Below are 17,732 nucleotides of genomic sequence, written 5' to 3' on the forward strand. Positions count from 1 at the left end.
ACCCTCCTTTTGCAAATGTTTTATCAACTTTAACTTACTCTGGGAGCTAAGGTGCCACTGATAAATTCATTTGGCATCTATAAAGATTGTTCCTTTTTCTTTTTTTAAATATGGTATTACTATGTAGCCCTTGCTCCCCTGGAATTCATTCCATAGATCAGGCTGGTCTTGAGAACACAGAGATTACCTTCCCTCTGCCTCCCAAGTGCCAAGATTTAAAGGCATGCGCCGCTATGCTTGGCAGAATTAATCTTTGTAATCCTGGTTTTCAGGGATCTCAGAAAAGGGACCTGAAAGTCTTCAGTGACTGGCTCCCTACTCTGTGACCTTCCTAAGAGCCATCCAGATCAGCTCTCTGCCTTGGGACCTGTCCTTTCCAGTGGATAAGAGGACAATCCTATATTTCTAGCCTGTCCACATTTGTTGTCAACTGTTACAAAATTGGTGTTGTATAACATATGCTTTTACAGCTCTCACCTTACTTAATAAAACCATGTGTTTTCCTTATTAGTAAATACTTCCCTGAAGCATAATTTTAGTAGGTAATATACCATTCCCTTCCAAGATGTTACATGACTTATTTATTATTCTTGAAGTTCAAATTGTTTGCAATTTATGCTTGCTATAAAACAGTTAAATGTATTTCCATGTATGAATTTTTAGATATAGTCACTCTGATGTAAAACTTCTATTATTACAAGGTTTTTGAGTAGAATGTGTAAGTATTTTAAGGACTTTTGATACATTCTGGACAAGTATGATTGTGCCAGTTTTGATTTCTGCAACCACTTGGTTCCTCTCCCTCCTTGCTTCTGTGTGTGCTTGGCGTTAGCCTTTCTGCTCAGCACCTGCTCTGTTTTCATCAGGAGCAGGGAACGTACTCTGTTCATCTCCACTCTGCTCACTAACACTTCTACATTACTCATAGTCACCATCCCTGGAGTTGAGATGAAAATGTGACTTACTCTGAGCATGCTGAACGCCAGGACTGAAAGTCAGATGGTCACAGATGTGTCAGATTAATCGGGTTTAGCCCTTTATTAACCTTAATAACATGTTAGGAAGATGCTTCCTAGAAAAGGTTTCTCATACTGGTGATTTCCTCTTTTGTGTGTGGAGTTACTATTATACCTTTTTCACACAAGACTGATTCATACAAGACTAAACAAGGCATATGTGGAGTTTTTCTATATGTAGTCAGTATTTATTGGAAATAGTTTTAAACTTGTCTGTATATTTAAAATGAATAAGTACATTGACCCTACATTTTATCTACCACTCGGGATGCCAGTACATTTAAATAGAACATCAATTCATTTCTTTACTTTAGATTTTATTCTGTTCTTTATTTCTTATCTAACTCAAGATACTCAGATGTTGGCTGTACTGATAATATAGGGTTCCAGATATCAGATCATTATAACAGGACTTTGGCATTACACTAAGAAAATATGTCATTCCATTTGGTGTATACACAAAGTCCTGAATAGTTATTTCAGTAATTAATTTTTCCATGCTGACATAGGAAATGTTATTAGTTCTTAGAAAACTAGCTTCAGCAAGCTTGTAGACTGTCCACAGAGAACAGGACAAGTGAAAATAAAAAGGTCAAGGCACTGGTCCTTAGAGATAAATTGTTTAAGGCATCTCAGCGTGGTTAAATGGTTGCGTCTCTCCATGAAAGGGTAGTGTTGTTCTATACGAGAGTTCTGTTCACTTAAACCTTCAGGTTTATCATCCTGGATTTGCCTACTCATGTACCGCTGTCTCTGCTGCTTGCAGTCCTGTGGGGAGCTCTGTATGATGGGTCTGGGTGAGAACGTGCTCACACTCAACACCACCCACTAGGAAACAGTGGTTAGAACCCAACTGTAAGCCTCTTTATGCCTCATGTCAGAGCTTTGAAGTCCACAGTAGTGCTTGTAGCAAGTGACCTGAGCCAAAGTTTCACAGTGATGAGTATTCCAGTTTTTCAAGTATTTACCCAGGCCACACTTGTGACTCAGTCATACAGTCGTTTGTGACAATCCAACAGACCTTTCACCAGTAGCACTTTGGATTGGAAAGGCTAAGTCTCTCATTCCAGGTCATGGCTCTATAGTGGAGCTGTTCAAACTCAAGGTCTTTTTGTTTTGTTTTAACATTAGATCTGTGTCCTTTCCCTCCAAAGGACACTCGTGTCTTTTTAAGCATCTGTTTATTCTGTGGTTAGGCAGGAACAATGCAGGAAGCCTCAGGGAAAGAAAGGAGCAGTGAACTTAGCCACTTGGTGCTTCTGGAAATATCTTTGCTGAGAATTACCAAGCTTTGTCAGGACAGTTGACTCTCCACTTCTCCGACTACCTTTGAAGTAAAGCATAAAGACATGCACAAATTCTTTCCATTCTACACATTTTCCTTAGCCATTCCTGATATATAATGAATAGAAAAATTAAGAGGAAATGTAGAGATTAAAAATAGCACACAACAGAGTCGAGCTCCTTCCCAGCACACATGGAAAGTACATTGTCCAGAGGACACAGCTAATGGTAGCAAGGACAATGGAGGAAAGTGGTCCAGACACCCTGAAACTGAGCTGAAGGTAGTGAGCCATGTTGGTGTTGGTGAAGTAGCCTGAGCGGCTGAACAGTGGACAGACAGGTGCATATGGATGGCCTGCTATCTTAAGCACTGATGTTCTTTGAAAGTCTGAGCAAAGTACTCATTTTTATGTTTCTAAATTGTTTACTGAAGAATGTCAAAGATGGTTCTTAAGTTAATATTTAATTTTAGTCGTAATCTTTGTGAGCACTTGTTTCAGATGCTAGTGTTTCGTAGAGAAGGTAGACAGGTTTCAGCATTTTACATTCCCCTAAGATGATGCCATCTGAGCATAGCCCCCTTTGAGATCACTCCTGTCACAGCATCTTGTTTTCACCTGAAGAAACTGAGACCCAATGTGTACACTAACAGGGAAGTCATACAGTCAGGTCAGGACTCAGATGCTGTGGCTTGCTGCCAGGATCCAGATACTTAAATGCCAACTGTCCAACATAGAGAGGTAAGCAAGTGGTTAGCAAGTTAATTGTTCACTGAATAAGAAGCTGTGTTCAAGGTCAGAGAAATGGCCAGTCTTCAGCAGTGTTCCAATAACATCATAAATCTAAAGAAATAAGGAAATTGCTTAAGGTCAGGCCTGTGGCTCTGTGAAGCTTGCTCTTAACCACATTTGAGATTTAAGGATGCTTGCCAGGGCTCACCTCCTCTAGAGCTAGGCAGAGCATGGTCATGTTTCCTCATGAAAAATTGCTTCGGGTTTCAGGCAGGGTTTCCACTGTCAGAGGAATCGCTTGTTCATCTGTCTCTTTGGATGCTCTGCTTAGGACTTTTAAGTGACCTTGACCTTGGCTCATGGAGCATGCAGAACAAGGCATAGAATGCTTACTGCAGCTCGGATCTTTCCCACAAATTAAGCTGCCATTTTAGGCACATCCACACAGAGCTCCAGTACCTTGTAACACATAGAGTTTCAAAGGTCAGTGGCTTTAGTTAGTCCTCATCTAGGTGGATTTTTTGTCTCCCAAGGCAAAATGGTTTCTTTGTACACTGACCAGTACGACTGTGGTTGGATCAGGTCCATCAAACAACCACTTTCCCATATTTGTGGAATTTATTTTCTCCTTGTGCACCTTTCTATTGCCCAGGCCAGAGGGACAGTGAGAAGCAGGTTAAGTTGCAAAACTTGAATGACTCACTGCAAGTATATATCCACAGTGGCTTCCTTACTCTAGCTATTGCATTTTCTAATGTCAGCTATCTTTAAAGTGCTAATACTTGATACTAAAATGTTGGAATCTTGAATCATTGACCTAAGTCTCTGAGGTACTTCCTAGTGAGAACTATCCCACTGTGTAAACTAAATGAGCTAGCAGCTTCCCTCAGTGGCTTGGATTTGGTAAGAAAGGTTGACCTGTGGGATGACCAGGGGCCTGGGAGTATGAGTGCCAGAGAAGGCTTTCTCGCTGGAAAACTGGGACGAAAGTTAGACAGAAGACCCTAGAAGGAGGATGTTCAAACAGATCACAAGGTCCTTTGGGCTGTGAATGTATGATATTCAGTGTGTGAATAAATTACTATGGCTTCTTCCACTATACTGAGATGTTAGTCAGGGAAAACTCCACTCTGGTCTTCCTGGATATTCTATTTTTTTGTTGGCTTCCAAAAGGGTTTTTAAAATACAGTGTGATTTTAGCTTGTTGGTCCTCCAAAGAAGCATTGAGAAGCTGACAGCCTTTCTCTCCAGTCTGGCTTCAGTGTGCTTTCTGAATTGACCTACTGAGAACTTGAGCATTTAGGAGCAGCAAGCAGCTCCAGCCAGTTTAACATGGCTGTTAACATGGCTGTTAACATGGACTGTTTCCAGAGAGAGAACGTTAATATGGAAGCATCAGCCTAGGCTGCCAGGTTGCCACAAAGGCACAGGTCACCCCACCTGTCCTCCTGGTTGATCTTGTTATATTAATGGATGTGACTTCCCCAGTGTGGAGAATGCATGTTCTTGGCACCCTACACAGTGTCTTAAGGCTTGACAAAAACTGGTCAAGAAACCAGTTGTTGCTAGAGCTCCTTTACCAATGAGTAGCCCAAGATAAACTGGAGTGAGCACTCTCTGGGCTTATAAAAAGGCTGCTCCAATAAAGCAGCTTTGAACTGAAGATTATCATCTTTGGTTTCTAGAAAATATTTTACTATCTTTAAGGCACCATGGCCTTTTTCTCTCTAAAGGAGAACATAAATTCTCTGATCTGTGTGGTGCGTGGATGTTATGTTGAAGCCAGAGAGCACTGGTATATATTCACATCCATCTGAAGACCCTCCCCCACCATGAGATTCAGCTGCCACGGACATTTATGGAGCATCTAGTATAAGCAGTGACAGCTGAAGAATGAGATGGGAAGGAGGCTCATCAGTCACGAGGACAGTGCCACCCCAGCAACACGGGCGCATTTGTTAACACCTCTGCTGTTTGGAGGGTGAGCTCTCTCTAAAGCCCAACAAGCCTCACCTGGCAATTCTTCATGGCCTAGCAGCATGCTAGGCTGCCGTAGCTGTTTGAGAAGATGGTCCACTAAGTGCAGGAAAAAAAATCAGCATTATTGTTCTTAGTCTCATTTGTAACCTACACTATGCTTAGGAGAATGCTAGTGGACAGCCAAGTTTTGTTTCCTGATTTAGAAAAAAACAAGAATAAAATAAACTTGAAGCACATTTTTTTTATTGAAAAGTTGGGTCATTTATAAAGGAGGATTTGGCTAGATACATATAGAGATGAACACCACACACGGAGAGAGACAGACACACAGAGACACAAACATACAGATATTCACAGACAGACAGACAGATACAGAAAGACACAAAGACACACACACACACACACACACACACACACACAAGTTGGGAAGGAAGAGAGAAAGAGAACAAATGAGCTGACTGAAGCAGTTCTCTTTTGCTAATTCATGGAGGTTGTTGCTCCTCAGGAGGTGGGTTAGAATCCCAGCCAGCACCTCTCTCAGGAGAGAACTCTTGGATAATATGTTCAAGATCCCTAAAGCCACCTCATTGGGGTGAAGTGAAAACGCAAGATCATATTTGCAAAGTGGCTTAGCCAAGCCTGACACATAGTAGGCCAACACAGAATATGCAGATTCCTGTAATACTTGAGCAGAAGTTGGTAGTCATTTTTTTCCAGAAGCGGTTTCTGGGTTTCTTCCTAGTGGAGGCTCTTGAAACCACAAAAGAACAGGATAAAACTTATAACAGGTGAAACTCAAAAGAATTAAAAAACAAATCAAAAACCTCCAAGAGCCTGGGGTTGGAAGAGCTTGGTGGTAATGCCTGGAGAAGGCCTTCCAGTTGTTTCTGTTAGGAATATTTCAGAAACTCTGGCATCTGAACTCCCCTTTCACTTATGTTGCTTACTGTGGGCCCTAACATCCAAAGCCCAAAACTTGTTTTCCAGATATCTTTGAAGATGGAATCTTTAGGAAGTCAGCGTGACTGTGGAGTCATAATGGTCACTGTGGGTCATCCCCACGTCACAGGATTATTCTGCCCTGCAGTTACAGCCATTTAACTAGAGCACATATGACTGATGCACTCACATACACTGGAATATCTGTTATCCTCGAGTTCTTGACTCTACCAATTTGGTAACCAATGTTAATTATTTAGTTACTGTAAATAAAAGTAACCCTTGGCCTATCTAGGACTGTAGAGGGTGCCCATAAGCTGCATAGTGTGCCCAAATTCTACCAACTCTTCCCCTAGATTGAATGCTGGCTGAAGATGATGGGTTCAACTCTCAGATGATTCTGATGGTAGATGTACGTGTTTGTGCGAAGGCAGTTAAGCTTAGCTTCAGTTTCTTAATCTCTAAAGCAGTAACAGAAGTGGCCTGCTGTCCCTGCCAAGGGTGATGGAGAGTAAATGAGCACCGAGCTCACAGCGTGGCTCTGGGCATACACTAACAGTTCTGTAACTAGTGTTCTAGCATGACTGCTGACTCAGATGAGATTAAACCTCTGAAAAGTGGACTTATTGTGGTGAAGCCACAGCCCTCCTTATTGAAATCTACCTGTCTGAAGTCTTAACCTAGAGGCTTCAATGGAGCAGGAGAAAATTGGCTTGACTGGCCCCACTTTAAATCCCTGAAGTCCTCCCACTCCCTAAGGTGAATAGTTTACACTGTCTCCCCTAGCCTCAAACATCTGCAGCCCTCACTCTTCCCTAATACTCTCACTGCTCATGTCAAGGCCATGTTTCCTTTCTGTAACTAAGAACAGGCTGCTGTACCCTTGGCAAAAGTCACCCTTGAGTAAAACTTTCTCAGAGAGCTCTGTGATACATCATGTACTTAGAGGCTGAGTGTCTGTGTTCCCTTCCAAAATGCATGTGCTTGAGCCTTGCCCCTCTCTGTGATGGTGTGCAGAGATGGAGCCTTTGGGAAGTGCTCAGGCTTAAATTAGGTCATAAGGATGTTGCTTTCATGGTTGGATCAGTTGGCTTAAAGAGACAAGAGGTTTTCTGTCTCCACATACCCATCAAAGAAAAACTATTTGTATATACAGTTTTTCGACAGCTGCTTAAAAGTCAGAAAGGAATTAGTCACCAGAACCTGACCATGGCAACACCATGATCCTGGATTTCCAACCCCAAAACTTTGAGAAATGAGTATCTTCTCTTCAAGTATCTGTATTATAACTGTATTACTGCAGTGTGTTGATAAGTCTTCATCAGCTAGACTCACCTGGGAAGAAGGAATCTCAATTGAAAACTTGTCTCTATCAAACTGGCCTGTGGCACGTCTGTAGAGAATTTTCTTGATGTTGGAGTGTCCAGTCCACCGTGGACTCTGGCATCCCTGGGTAGGTGGCTTTGGTTCGTGTCAAAAAGCATGACGAGGAAGCTGTGAAGAGCAAGCCAGTAAGCTGCACTGCTCTGTGGTTTGTGCTTCAAGCTCCTGCCTTGAGCTCCTGCCTTGGCTCCACTCTGTGATGGACTGTCATGTGCTGTGTGAGCCAAGTAAACTTCTTTCTCATGTTGCTTTTGGTCTCAGTACATCATCATAGCAACAGAAAAGCAAACTATACCAAGCAGTCTGAACCAGCAAGGCCTAGCTCAGCGAGTCTTCAGAGTGCTAAGAGTTTCTAAGGGGTCTTGCAAGTTTTCCAAAAAGATGTAGATAAGGAGACTGATATAGGCATATGGATGACACCCACAGTATCCTGTTCTGTTGTTTAGCATGTTTGCCTTCCTTTGTAATTCCCCTCTGTAGCAATAGGTCAACAGGTACAGTGTTGAAACACTTGAGAAGTTTTCATAAGGCTTTTATTTAAGATGTGTGCTAGGCATGGTGACTCAAGATCATAATCTTATCTGTCAGCAATATGTGTTAGGCAAGAGAATTTGAGGCCATCCTAGATTATATAGTGAGACCCTGTCTAACCTTTCTTTCTTTTTTTTTTTTTTAAAGATTTATTTATTTATTATATGTAAGTACACTGTAGCTGTCTTCAGACACTCCAGAAGAGGGAGTCAGATCTTGTTACGGATGGTTGTGAGCCACCATGTGGTTGCTGGGATTTGAACTCTGGACCTTCGGAAGAGCAATCGGGTGCTCTAACCCACTGAGCCATCTCACCAGCCCCTAACCTTTCTTTCTTTACTTGAACACATGCGTACATGTGTGTGTGCGCACGCACACACACACACACACACACACACACACACACAGGTATATAAAATTATGTAATACTATACAAAAACTCTTAAAAAAAACCCATTTTAACATAAATAGAATTCTGCCATTTTTTTCTAGGTCAACACTATACAAGTTACCTAGGTTAATAGGAAATTAACAATAGTGACCTGTCATAACATACTTATTAGTTAATATATAGTGATGAGAGAAGAAATATAATGATGTTAATTTCTTGTAAACATTTCATAATTTTATTTTACCACCACCAAGAGAACATACACTTTATTATATCTTTCAAGTAATGTTGAACATTCACACTTAGGTAGTATTCTGCCTAGTTTGTAGCCTTTAGTAGTCCAGAGGATGCTCAGAGATTCAAAGTATACTCTAAATTTAGTCCAAGTTTTAAAACTGAAAATGAAAGTGCAGTCCTCGGCCAACTATTGATCTCCCACTTAGAGAATGAAAACAAAGGCAGGCATCTCCAGCTGCTTCTCCTAGCACTGGAATTCATGCCCAGGATGACACAGACATCAGAAATGCTTGTTTAACTCTGTAGATGACATCACTCTCTCTCTCTCTCTCTCTCTCTCTCTCTCTCTCTCTCTCTCTCTCTCTCTCTCAAGTATTCCTTACAGGATACCAGGGACTTCTAAACCTAAGGAGATGTACTCTTAATTAGCTAGGATATTATTATAGCGGTGTCTGTTAGGAGAAGCTAGATAGCAGTATGCTTTTTCTAAGTTCATTGTCTTTATACAGCAAGCATTCATTCTCCTGTGTTCGTGCCTCATGCACATCAGCAGCAAACTCTGCTCAGCCTCTCAGGGCCCCAGAGTCAAAAGGAAACTTAGTGAAGTGTGTGCTAGCTTGAACACTGCCAGGCATTGCACATGCGCTGTCTCTTCACATCTACGCCATTGTCAAAAGCAAGTGACCACACTTTGGTTTAAAAGTAAAGGGGTGTGGCAGCTGACTTCTAGGATGTGTCCAGAGGAGCAACAGGAGTATTTGTAAACAGCTCTGATGACTAACTCAAGGTTCTGTTGCCATGTGCTGAGAACCCCACACCCCAGATTTCCCCATGTTTCTGATATGTGTATATGTAAGTGCCTGTGTGTCTGTGTTTGTGTGCACACATATAGAATTACAGCAATCATAAAATGAGAATTCTATCAGAACACAGCTATCTCAATTAGAAATTTGGATACAGGGGCTAGAGAGATGGCTCAGTGGTTAAGAGCACTGACTGCTCTTCCAGAGGTCCTGAGTTTAATTCCCAGCAACCACATGGTGGCTCACAACCATCTGTAATGGGATCTGATGCCCTCTTCTGGTGTGTCTGAAGACAGCTCCAGTGTACAGTGTATTCATACACATAAAATAAATCTTTTTTTTTTTTAAGTGATTTTCCTGGGTTCCCCTTTCAAGGTGGTTCTGTCACTTGCCTTGTATACTAGTGTGTGCCAGGGGTCCTCATTCCTCTCTGTGGTCTTCTCCACGGAGTGGCTTGTGTAAAACCAGTCAGGGTGGTGCATGCCTTGAGTCCTAGCCGTTAGGTGTCGGTGAGGCAAGTGTCTGTGAGTTTGAAGCTAGCCTGGTCTACATAGTGAATTTCATGCCAGCCTGAACTTAACATTGAGATCCTGTCCCCCTGCCCCTCCAAAAATAAAGTTCTCCATACAGAATGGCTTATGTGACCTCATGGCCTCTTCCTAACCTAAGTTGACAAGGCAAGATGCCTCCACTTCTTTTATATCCTCACTTTGAGAGTCACCTGTTAATACCTAGAGTACTGTGGTGACTGTGAAATCTGGTGAAGAGAGGACACTGCATAGGGCCATGAATAGTGGAAGACCAACACCACCATCCTTACTTGTAGCAGCTTCATCCCCTTTACACTGACCTGGCTATTTAAGGGGATACAGTGACTGTGTAGCGTGGATAGAAAGATGAGAACAGAAAGGGTGTGGTACTGCTACAGAGCACGATGGGAGAAGACACGGTAGGTAGATCGCCTGCCAAGCAGGGGGAGCTGTAAAATGATGCCAGGGGTCAGCTGAAGGTCGGGGCTAAGCATTCTAGATGGAGAACCAGTGCAGAGTTTGGGTGTGATGCAAGGTTGAAATTGTACTTTTTTTTTGAGGCTAGGTGCCACTATGTAGCCCAGGGTAGCACACTCCCACCTTAGCTAAGTGTCGGGATTGCAGGCACCCAATGCTACGTGTGCCCCAGTGTTAGGACTTAACAGTAACACAACAGTGTAAGAGGAGGAGCATCTACCTGGGGGCTGGCTTGCCGGGACAGCTTGAAGTCATGGACCATTCTTAGGCTTGTCTGGCTAGAAATCAAGTGACTTTAGGGAAGACACTGATTGTCAGGAGAAAATAGAGAATCAGAGCAACGTAACACTGACATAAATTTTCCACTCATGAACTTTTGGGGAATACATTCAAGCCATAAAAAGGTCTTGATCTTCAAGTCTTAAGAGAGAAAAAAAAAACTTTTTTTTTAAACTAAGAAGGTACTAAAAGCTTAAGGAGCTGAAGAGTTTTGATTAATCATTAAGGAGTGTGGGTTCAAATCTAAATATGGCCTGCCTTCCAGGCAATGATAGTGTACTAAGATCTGTTTCTTAGCCTTGATAAATGAGACTTATATAAAATTTTGCAATTAGAGACAGCTGGCTGAAGGGTACCCTAGACCATCTGTCTCTTCTCTGAAATGTCTGAGCAATCATTTCACAATAAAAAGCTAGAGACTTGGGATGTAGCTTAGCTGTAGAACATTTGCCTTGTGTATTCAAGGCCTTGGGTTCAACCCTCGTTCCTACCAAAACCAATCAATAGCTATTAAAGAAGTACACATAAAACTCAGTGCCAGAGCCTCTAAGTATACATCACAGGGCCGGTGAGCATGATTTTTCCTGACGATCAGCAGACAGAGATGCCATTTGAATTTCGTGGGAGGGAGGCACAGAGAGCTGGCTCAGTGACCCTGACAGAATGTGGCACACAAGCTCCCTGAGGATGACATCTTCCTGCCTCTGTTGGTGACTACTGAGTCTCTAGCTTCTGGGACCATTAGTACTGGGTGCAAATAGCCCTTCATTGTCTAGATGGATAAATGCTACTGTAGGAACGGGAGTGCAGGTTCTACATGTTATTTATCTCTTTGCTCACATTTTTCTCTATTTTCCAGGAACTCGAGTTTATCCATCATGGCCGTATTTGCTCCAGAAAGATAAACATATGACCTCGGGCCCATCCATCAATATTTAGAGAAGGAATTGAGAAGACTTCATAGAGGAAATTAAATTCTGCTGAGGAAGTGAAAGATCTGTCTTCATTTATATAAGGCGCCAGTATTCTTCACAAGCTCTCCAGTAAAGCTCTGATTTCCCATTTAAATGAGAAACCATACAACTCTGTTTAGAAATCTCTTCCCCTGAACAGTCTCCTAACTCTTTAGTGAGGGAGAAAGGTAGCAATAAGGTCCATTTATAGAGCTCTCTGATGGTCTGGCATTACGGTAAACAATGAGGTGCATTATTTTCTTCATGTTTTCCCAGCAGCCTCCACAGTTATTAGCTCTGTTTTATAAGTCAAGAAAATGAGACTCGGAATGGTTCTGTGCCTTGTGGTCCTATAACCAAAATGCTGGGGAGCTACAGTTTGAACACAATCTGATTCTCAAACCTTAACTCTGAAATGTTTCCCTAATAAGGTGCAATCTGTATGCCGTCTGCTCCATTGTCTGCACGTACAGGTCTGAGTTGTGGTTAGTGCTTATTACTGTAGGGGAATCACCACTACGATCCACACGTGGGGAGGTTCCCGTGCTCAAATGTCCTTTTGTGACCCTTTGTATTCAGCCCCTGACAACTACTGCTTAGCTTTCTTGGCCCAAATATAACATAAAGATTATAAAGTATGTGTGGACTCTGTCTTATTTTAGTTCAATAGAGCGTCTGTCTGGGAACTGCATCCATAGCATTGTGTGCATCAGCAATTCTTTCTTTCCCATCCTCAGCAGCAGTCCATTGTGCTGGTATTAGTGAATATGGTGACATTCACTAAATAAAGAAAGGTTGGGTTATTTCTAGCTTCAAGCAGAAGTGGTGGTGGGTGCATAGCTTTATTACTCCTGGGTCAGATTATGAGTTGGTTGCTGGTTTATATAGAAAGGATACATTTGACTTTGTAAGAATCCTGAACTTGCGAATGCTTTAGTGGTTTGAGTCATTTTCCTGTAACTGTTCGTGAAGGAACCAGTCAGGCAAGTTAAAGGCAGAAAGATTGAAAGCTGAACATAGGTCTGGCTACAAATCCAGTATCTTGCCATACTGTACTTTGATCTAAAGGCTAATAATAGAATAGAATTAATAGAGTATAGAAAAGGTCACTTCTGCAGGACAGGTCCCTTCATGGGAGATCCTACATGGTGTGTGTTGACAGCTGTTCTCTTCCTGTCATTTTATAAGTTATAAAATAGCAGTTTGGAGATGATCAGTAAATAGCCCAGAGTAAAAACAGAAAGGACAAAGCTGTGGAGATCTACTTCAATAGTAAGGCGAAGATATATGTGAGCTAAACATACAAAATGATTTGTTTAAAACTTAGAGAAATAAGGCAACAACAATGAAAATTATCAATGAACAACTCAGGAAGCATTGCTGCTGCTCTCAGTACAGAGTCCTGCATGTTTTCAGGAGGTGTTAGGGGCTAAGGAGAAAAACTAGATTCTGTTTTTATTGCATTTCAGTGGTGGATAAGGCTTAATGCTTACTGTACCTCCATTACTTCCACGTTTTTGCGGGGTGCACCTTTTCCAGGTCTTGTGGTACCCTGCAGAGACTACTTAATCAGGCTTCACCCTGCCAGGTCTAAAAGATCCAGATGTCTTCCAGTAGACTCTTCCCTCTGAGGATTTCTCCTGATGAAGAAACTGTGAAGTCTCCACCTAGCTTCTGTTAAAGGGGCTGAACATCCCACCCAGTGTGTGTCCTTTGTGCTTTCAAATGCACCTGGACACAGTGCCAGCCTGGACACACCACCCTCTCCTTGGTCTGAGTTGAAGACTGTGGAACCCTGTGGGCTGTGGATTCAGATAAGTGGGACCATCTGGGTCTTGGTGATGAGATGCAGAGTCAGCTCAAGTCAAGAGGGCTAACACTGGGGAACCACATGGCAGTGAATCTTGGAGGAGACATGAAGCAGGAACCACCATGGTGCTGGGCACAGTGGAGACTAGAGCTGGAACTCTCTTAGACCAGGGCCAACTCTAGACACCCACTGAGTTTATATACATAGAATCTTAAAATTCATTTCTCATGCCTATTCTGGTTGCCTCTCTGGTTGATTAATTTCTCATTAACATCATCCCTGTGTCATTTTATTTATGGTACCAGTCTATAAGTCAAAGCAAATTGAGGAAATGATTTATTCTGCTTACACTTCCACATTGCAGTCCATCATTGAAGAGAGTCATGACAAGAATTCAAGCAGGGCAGGAACCTGCTCATGGGAGCTGAAGCAGAGGCCGTTGAGGGGTGCTGCTTACTGGCTTGCTTGACATGACTTGTTCAGCCTACTTACTTATACAACCCAAGACAAACAGCTCAGGGATGGCATCACCCAAAATGGGCTGGGACCCACTGCTGATCACTAAGAAATGCCCTCCCACTGGATCTCCTGGAGGCATTTTCTTGAATGTCCCTCCTCTCAGATGACTTTAGCCTGTGTCAAGTTGACATAAAGTTATCCAACAGACGGACATATGAGTGATTTTTTGCTTTATCTGTATGCAGTCTAATCAGCTATAGCTGGATGCAGGAGGCAAGGGAAAGACAGGAAGATGTGACATGGAATATGGGTTCCTGCAAATCACAAGGATCAAGTGTCATTGGTCAAACTGGGGAGGTGACTCCGTTAAAAGAGTGTTTGCCATACAGGCATGAAGACCCAAGTTTGTGTCAGCTAGACAGGGAGGGAAATTTCTGTAACTTCAATGCTAGAGAGGTAGAGACAATGAATCTGGAAGCTTTGCTGGCCCAGCAGGAAATGAGTAAATATGGTCTGAGATTATCAGAGGCCTTCTTTCAAATCCTAAGGTAGATAAGAAAATGGCTTAGGACTTAAGAATATCCTGTCTTACTCAGACGCCTGTCACACACTTGGCCATTTCTTTCTTGAGGCCACTTTTTTGTTGTTGTTGTTGTTACATTAAAAAAAAAAGTAAATTGGAAAGGAGTGTTGGAAAAGAAGGACATCTCTGGCCTTCACACACGGGTAAGCACCCACTTGCACATATGCGCATGTCATTTACACACCGCAGCAACGACCCTAAAGCCAGTTAATACAAACATACCTAGCTCACTGTGCCTCCATTTTTCTTCAAATACACTGTGCCATAAGTCAAAGAGACAGTTAGCTTCATGGCTAACAGTGAAGACTCATTCAATGGCCTGGACCATGCTATTTTTTTTTCCATTTTTTATTAGGTATTTAACTCATTTACATTTCCAATGCTATACCAAAAGTCCCCCATATCCACCCACCCCCACTCCCCTGCCCACCCACTCCCCCTTTTTGGCCCTGGAATTCCCCTGTACTGGGGCATATAAAGTTTGCAAGTCCAATGGGCCTCTCTTTCCAGTGATGGCCGACTAGGCCATCTTTTGATATATATGCAGCTAGAGTCAAGAGCTCCGGGGTACTGGTTAGCTCATAATGTTGTTCCACCTATAGGGTTGCAGATCCCTTTAGCTCCTTGGCTACTTTCTCTAGCTCCTCCATTGGGAGCCCTATGATCCATCCATTAGCTGACTGTGAGCATCCACTTCTGTGTTTGCTGGGCCCCGACATAGTCTCACAAGAGACAGCTACATCTGCGTCCTTTCAATAAAATCTTGCTAGTGTATGCAATGGTGTCAGCGTTTGGATGCTGATTATGGGGTGGATCCCTGGCTATGGCAGTCTCTACATGGTCCATCCTTTCATCTCAGCTCCAAACTCCGTCTCTGTAACTCCTTCCATGGGTGTTTTGTTCCCAAATCTAAGGAGGGGCATAGTGTCCACACTTCAGTCTTCATTCTCCTTGAGTTTCATGTGTTTAGCAAATTATATCTTATATCTTGGGTATCCTAGGTTTGGGGCTAATATCCACTTATCAGTGAATACATATTGTGTGAGTTTCTTTGTGAATGTGTTACCTCACTCAGGATGATGCCCTCCAGGTCCATCCATTTGGCTAGGAATTTCATAAATTCATTCTTTTAAATAGCTGAGTAGTACTCCATTGTGTAGATGTACCACATTTTCTGTATCCATTCCTCTGTTGAGGGGCATCTAGGTTCTTTCCAGCTTCTGGCTATTATAAATAAGGCTGCTATGAACATAGTGGAGCATGTTGGACCATGCTATTTAGTGGTTGACAAGCTCCAGCTTTTTTGCTTATGAGATAATGTACTAAAAATACTACTGGCGTTTACTACCCAGTGATTATCTGCAAACTGCTTAGAATAGCTCTGTTCAAACTTCCTGTATTGTTATCCCTTGAGTGTTGGCTTGAGAATTAGATGAGATGCAGTGAGATTAGTAAGAAAGCCCCCCATGCCCCCTTTCCTCCCAGAAGCCAACTAGAAGCATATGGGAAGAACGGGCCAATTTCTTGCTGATTGGAAGCCTCCCATCTACTTTCAAAGGTGCCCAGATTCAAGTACCCACTATGTGTTGCCGCTGTGCCCTAAAAGCAAAGTGGATTTCCACTTGGAAATCATGCTTTACCCTAGACAAGTTGATATTCATGGAATGAAATGGTGTGACAGCTTTGTTTTAATACAAGACTGCTTCATCATTAAGATCTGGATTCAAGATGAAAAGGATTATAGCTCTGTGATCAAGAAAATAATATGCCTTGCACCAGTAATAGAGTGTGTCCACTTTGGCATGGTAATTTGAGTTCCAAACTTAGTAGACAAGGATACATTTCAGTGCATTACCAAATGAGAGCATACAGCATCTGTACACAGCCTGAACAACAAGGTGAAGCTAGGATGGGATGTGGTGGCCCTGAGAAAAAACTTCTACACTTCGAATCAGTTACGTGTCAAAGAAACAGTTTCTCCAGTCCAAAAGCAGCGGCACCTACTCGGTAGAGTTTGAGTTTGCTCTGACAGGGTTCCGATTTCTTTGTGTGCTGTGTTTTCTATGTAACTTGCTGAATAGCCAGTGGTGAATCTGTATGCTGGTCTAAACATCTCACAGAGGCATCTACCAAGAGCTTGAGCTAAACAACTCAGAAGTTCCAAGGGCTAAGAACAAAAGGCGCACAGAAGGTCTGTCGGGAAGTGAGTGCTGTGTGGTTGGAGCAGCTTCTCACTCAGCATTGAGAGTCTCAGACAAAGCCTCACGGTAATGCTGCAAGATGAATTACAGTCAGAAGCCCTTGAACTTTCCAAACAGATTTACCTACATGTAAGGGCTAGTGGCATGGTGAGAATCTGAGTAAGACAGAAATGGTCCCTCTCACTCGACAATCTCATAACTGCCTTAGTAATGGACCAGACCTTCTGTCTTCCCACTTAATGTCCACAGAATAAGCCCTACATTCTGCTACCTGCCCATTGCATATACAAATGTGTGCTTGCTGTCTGTATAAAATGGGACTTCAGAGAAAATGGACCAGGGTGAAATCCTGCCCCAGCCTCCCAATCAAGGTATATTTTCTGGGTCAGGTGGCTCTTGTTCATCCAGCCACATAAGTCTCATTTATCCTTGACTTGTCTGACCTCCTAAGCCTTGCCCTTACCAATCCCCTGCCTTGAACCCGGGAGTCCAGAGAAGGGAGTCAGACTCTATACTAGGAGTCTGAGGTTCTCTTGCAGCACAGCCCTGCCTGGCACAGCTTGGCAGAAAGGGCAGTGTCTGTATCCACCTTAGAGGATCTCATACAAGGTCTCCATCTTTAACTGGCATTTGCATCTCTCTGTTTTTAATCGATAAGTAGACCCCAACTCTGTTTCTCTCTTTTATTTTTTTAATATTTGCCCACATAGTTAATAATGAGCCACTTTTTGGGCCATGCTGTTAGCCAGGGTTTGTAATGGAAGTTGGCAAGGTAAACGCAGCGCCTTGGAAACTACTGGACTGATTTTTTTTCCCTGAAAAGTTAAATAGAAAAGACTCTTTCCCCCATTGGTAATTTTCATTTATAGCTTGATTTACTAGGTTAGCTCAGAGTTTGAAGTAGACTATAAAGCACATGGGTTCTTTACTACCCAGATTGATTTCCTATGAAGAACGAGAAAATGTGGCATCACAAGGTCAACTATGCTGCAAGAAATAAATGATGTGTTGTCTGATTTTGAGTTATTTAAACATAGAAAAATGCTGCATGAAGTTTTAAGAAGTAACCTCCAAAGAGAAAAAATATGACAGGAACAAAAATATTCAGAAGGAAGGAAAAGCATGGGCTTTTTGTAACTTTAAAT

The 17,732-nt window shown here is 42.5% G+C and overlaps 1 long non-coding RNA gene across 1 annotated transcript in view, besides 1 other annotated feature; it reads left to right on the forward strand.

The window, feature by feature from the left end:
- Nucleotides 1–12,170, forward strand: part of 1700020N01Rik (RIKEN cDNA 1700020N01 gene) — a 29,231-nt gene extending 17,061 nt beyond the window's left edge. Inside the window, exon 3 of the long non-coding RNA NR_027968.1 lies at nt 11,441–12,170. This is a non-coding gene — a long non-coding RNA (RIKEN cDNA 1700020N01 gene). The remainder of the gene's footprint in view (nt 1–11,440) is intronic.
- Nucleotides 10,496–13,319: an enhancer, noted in NCBI's record as "VISTA enhancer mm1426". NCBI's record gives its function as "enhancer in: limb[4/5]" and the evidence as "EXISTENCE:transgenic organism evidence [ECO:0001131][PMID:17130149]".

Source organism: Mus musculus, chromosome 10 (genome assembly GCF_000001635.26).
Source record: "Mus musculus strain C57BL/6J chromosome 10, GRCm38.p6 C57BL/6J".
Classification (NCBI taxonomy): Eukaryota; Metazoa; Chordata; class Mammalia; order Rodentia; family Muridae; genus Mus; species Mus musculus.